We start from the raw sequence: 5,500 nt of genomic DNA, 5'->3' as shown, positions 1-5,500 counted from the left end.
AGATTGGCTGTGATCACTAGCCAATTATAAACAATCCCATTTAAATGAAAACAAAGATTTATAAACAAGATGGGAATTGGGACGTCGCTCATTCCAAACTGCTTCCTGCTGGAAGGGGGCGCTGTTCACACCATGGGGATGATGACAAAACTCAGAAACCTTTATAAGTCCGTATTTTCGGGGTCTGTAAAGCTGCATCATCTTAGCTGTTTCAGTTGTTGGAACACCTGGTCCACTGCTTCTGGGGGTCTTGGTTCGTGAAACCACAGAAGCCTGGAAGGAATCCTTAGCTTTTCATTTTCTGTAGAAACATAAATAAAAACTCCTTTTCCGAGTAACATATCCTTACACTTAAATTTTGAAGTCAAGGCATTTTTAAAAGATAGAAGTTGGATTAATTCAGCAGCATTTATAATCAAGTGTACTTTAGTAGCAGTTCCTTCCTGAGCAAGCAAAAAACTGAAAAACACAATAGCGTACAGTATCCAGACTCTCTGTGTATTTTCCATCTTTACGTGGCTTATTTATTTATCTATTATTACTTTATTTATTTTACTTTTATTTATTTTTCTTTGAGACAGGATTTCTCTTTGGAAATCCGCCTGCCTCTGCCTCTGGAGTAAATCTTACCGGCGTGCGCCACCACAACACCGGCCTTTGTATTTATATACTAATTTGTCATTTCATTTTCTCTCTCAATCTCACGTATATTTTTAAGCACACCTTTAAAGGTTTTGTTCATCCAAGTCTGACTTTACTGTAAATCCTTATGTTTTTCTGGCCACGTGTCTTATCTGTAAAACCGTGGCTGTTTTAAACTGCCGGTTTTTCCGTCAAGATGGCGGGCGTAAGCGTGACTACAGCTTACCGCCTCAGTCCAAGACCCCAAACATACAGAATAAAGAAAGAATATTAAGAGCAGCTAAGGAAAAAGGTCATGTAACATATAAAGGCAGACCTATCATAATTACACCTGATTTCTCCATGGAAACTCTGAAAGCCAGAAGGTCCTGGATAGATATTCTACCTAAACTAAGAGACCATGGATGCCAGCCCAGACTACTATACCCGGCAAAGCTCTCAATCACTGTAGACGGAGAAAACAAGATATTCCATGACAAAACTAGATTCAACCAATATGTGTCCACTAACCCAGCCCTACAGAAAATTTTGGAAGGAAAACTCCAACCCAAGGAAGCTAACTACAACCAGAAAAACATAAGCATTAGAGAATCCCTCTCTACCAACAGCCAAAAGAACAAAGTGGTGAAATTCCACCCATAATTCCACCAACAACAACCATCGCAAATCGAAGAAGGATGAGCAATCAATGGTCATTAATATCCCTCAATATTAACGGCCTTAACTCACCCATAAAAAGACACAGACTAGCAGAATGGATTCGAAGACAGAACCCTTCCTTCTGCTGCATACAAGAAACACACCTCACCCTCAAAGACAGACATTACTTGAGAGTTAAAGGTTGGGAAAAAATTTTTCAATCAAATGGACCCAAGAAACAAGCAGGGATAGCAATCCTAATATCTAACAAACTAGACTTTAAAATAAAATCAATCAAAAGAGATGAAGGAGGTCATTACATACTCATCACAGGTGAAACCCACCAAGATGAAGTGTCTATCCTGAACATCTATGCCCCCAATACAAAGGCATACACATTCGTAAAAGAAACATTATTAGAACTTAAATCTCATCTAAAGCCCCACACAGTTATAGTGGGAGATTTCAACACACCACTCTCACCACTAGACAAGAATGCCAGACAGAAACTCAACAAAGAAGCAAAGGGTCTAATAGAAGTAATGACCCAACTGGGATTAACAGATATCTATAGAACATTTCATCCACATAAAAAAGAATATACCTTCTTCTCACCACAACATGGAACCTTCTCAAAAATCGACCACATACTTGGCAACATATCAAATATCAGCAGCTACAAAAAAATTGGAATAACTCCATGCATCTTATCAGACCACCATGCCTTAAAATTAGAATTCAACAACAACACAAATTGCAGAAAGCCTACAAACTCATGGAAATTGAATAATGCTCAACTGCACCATCCCTGGGTGAAAGAGGAAATAAAAAAAGAAATTAAATACTTCCTCGAATTCAATGAGAATGAAGACACAACATACTCAAACCTATGGGACACTTTGAAAGCAGTGCTATGGGGGAAGTTCATAGCACTAAGTGCTCACATGAAGAAACAGGAAAACAGTTGTACCAGAGAATTAACATCACAGCTGAAAGCTCTAGAACACAAAGAAGCAAACTCCCCCAGGAGGAGTAGACGCCAGGAAATAATCAAATTGAGGGCTGAAATCAACAAAGTAGAAACCAGGAAAACAATACAAAGAATCAATGCAACAAAGAGTTGGTTCTTTGAGAAAATCAACAAGATAGACAAAACTTTGTCCAAACTCACCAAACAGCAGAGTGTGAACACGCAAATTAACAACATCAGAAATGAAAAGAGGGACATAACAACAGACTCTGAGGAAATCCAGAGAATCATTAGGTCATACTTTGAAAACCTGTACTCCACAAAATTCGAAAATTTAAAGGAAATGGATGACTTCATGGACAGCTATCATTTGCCAAAACTAAATCAAGAACAGATAAGCAATTTAAATAGACCTATAACCCCTATGGAAATAGAAGCTGTCATCAAAAGTCTCCCAACCAAAAAAAGTCCAGGTCCAGATGGCCTCAGTGCAGAATTCTACCAGAAATTCAAAGAACAGCTTATACCAATTCTTCTCAAAGTGTTCCACACAATAGAAGCAGAAGGGTCTTTGCCAAACTCTTTCTATGAGGCTTCAATAACCTTGATCCCCAAGCCACACAAAGATACAACCAAGAAAGAGAACTTCAGACCAATATCCCTCATGAACATTGATGCAAAAATACTCAATAAAATACTGGCAAATCGAATCCAAGAACACATCAAAACAATCATTCACCACGATCAAGTAGGTTTCATCCCAGGGATGCAGGGATAGTTCAACATACGAAAATCCATCAACGTAATCCACCATATAAACAAGCTGAAAAACAAAAATCACATGATCATCTCACTAGATGCAGAAAAAGCCTTTGAATAAATCCAACACCACTTCATGATAAAGGCCTTGGAGAGATCTGGGAAAACAGGGACATAATTAAACATAATAAAAGCCATATACAGTAAACCAACAGCCAACATCAAACTAAATGGACAGAAACTCAACGCAATTCCTCTAAAATCAGGAACAAAACAAGGCTGCCACTCTCTCCATACCTTTTCAACATGGTACTTGAAGTTCTAGCTATTGCCATACGACAACAAAGGGGGATCAAGGGGATACAAATTGGGAAGGAAGAAGTCAAACTTTCACTGTTTGCAGACGATATGATAGTTTACATCAATGACCCAAAGAACTCTACCAGGGAACTCTTACAGCTGATTAACACCTTCACCAAAGTGGCAGGTTACAAGATCAACTCAAGAAAGTCAGTAGCCCTACTATATACAGATGATAAAAGGGCTGAAAGAGAAATCAGAGAAACATCACCCTTTACAATTGCCACAAACAACATAAAATACCTTGGAGTAACGCTAACCAAACAAGTGAAAGACCTGTATCGTAAGAACTTTGAATCTTTAAAGAAAGAAATTAAAGAAGCCCTCAGAAAATGGAAAGATCTCCCATGCTCTTGGATAGGTAGGATCAATGTAGTAAAAATGGCAATCCTGCCAAAAGCAATCTACAGATTCAATGCTATCCCCATTAAAATCCCAGCACAATTCTTCACAGACCTTGAAAGAACAATAATCAATTTTGTATGGAAAAACAAAAGACCCAGGATAGCCAAAACAACCCTGTTCAACAAGGCAACGTCCGGAGGCATCACTATCCCTGACCTCACGCTCTATTATAGAGCTATAGTCCTGAAAACAGCTTGGTATTGGCACAAAAATAGACAGGTATTCCAATGGAATCGAATTGAAAATCTGGGTATTAATCCACACACGTACGAACATCTGATCTTTGACAAAGAAGCTAAAAATATACAATGGAATAAAGAAAGCATCTTCAACAAATGGTGCTGGCATAATTGGAGGCTGGCATGTAGAAGAATGCGGATCGATCCATGTTTATCGCCATGCACAAAACTTAAGTCCAAATGGATCAAAGACCTCAACATAAATCCAGCCACACTGAACCTCTTAGAAGAGAAAGTGGGTGGTACCCTTGAACGAATTGGTACAGGAGACAGCTTCCTGAACATAACACCAGTAGCACAGACAGTGAGTTCACCAATTAATAAATGGGACCTACTGAAACTGAGAAGCTTCTGAAAGGCAAAGGACACAGTCAGCAAGACAAAAAGGCAGCCCACAGAATGGGAAAAATATTCACTAATCCCACATCTGACAGAGGGTTGATCTCCAAAATTTTCAAAGAACTCAAGTAGCAAGTCTCCAAAACAGCAAAGGACCCAATTAAGAAGTGGGCTGCAGAACTAAATAGAGAGTATTCAATAGAGGAGTCTAAAATGGCTGAGAGGCACTTGAGAAAGTGCTCAACATCCTTAGCCATCCGGGAAATGCAAATCAAAGCAACTATGAGATACCATCTCACTCCTGTCAGAATGGCTAAAATCAAAATCACCAATGACAATTTATGCTGGAGAGGATGCGGTGAAAGAGGGACACTCCTCCATTGCTGGTGGGAGTGCCAACTGGTTCAGCCACTTTGGAAAGCAGTATGGAGATTCCTCAGAAAAATGGGAATAAACCTACCACAAGACCCAGCAACTCCACTCTTAGGCATATATCCAAAAGATGCCCATTCATATAACAAAGATGTCTGTTCCACTATGTTCATAGCAGCTTTATTTGTAATAGCCAGAACTTGGAAGCAACCTACATGTCCCTCACCCGAAGAGTGGATAGAGAAAATGTGGTACATCTACACAATGGAGTACTATTCAGCAGAAAAAAAATAATGGAATCATGAGATTCGCAGGCAAATGGATGACACTAGAAGAAACCATCCTGAGTGAGGTAACCCAGTCATAAAAAGAGAAAAATGGCATGTACTCTCTCATATATGGATTTTAGACATAGATCTGGGGAGTGCCAGCCTACAATCCTATGGCCAGAGAGTCTGGGAAACAGAAACTTCATTTAGTGGCTGGTTAAGTACTGAGCTGAACTCAAGAAAGCCAGTATCAGCGAGGGAGGACTGATGATCAAAGGGATAAAGACTGGGCTGGTTGAACCCTCAGAAACTGCTGACCAGACAAAGGTTAACTCTTGAATCCCAGGCATCAGCCTGGGAATCCAGCATGGGACTGATCAAGACCCCCGAATCTGGGTGTCAGTGAGGAGGCCTAGGTAATCTATTGAGCCTTGGACAGCAGATCAGTACCCATCCCAAGTATACACACGGTCTCTGGACTCCCATAGAACAATGTGAGGTGCACT

This window comes from Mesocricetus auratus, unplaced genomic scaffold (assembly GCF_017639785.1).
Source record: "Mesocricetus auratus isolate SY011 unplaced genomic scaffold, BCM_Maur_2.0 Super-Scaffold_100495, whole genome shotgun sequence".
Lineage (NCBI taxonomy): Eukaryota > Metazoa > Chordata > Mammalia > Rodentia > Cricetidae > Mesocricetus > Mesocricetus auratus.
The sequence above is the reverse complement of the archived record's forward strand: the minus strand, read 5'-3'. Positions refer to the sequence as shown.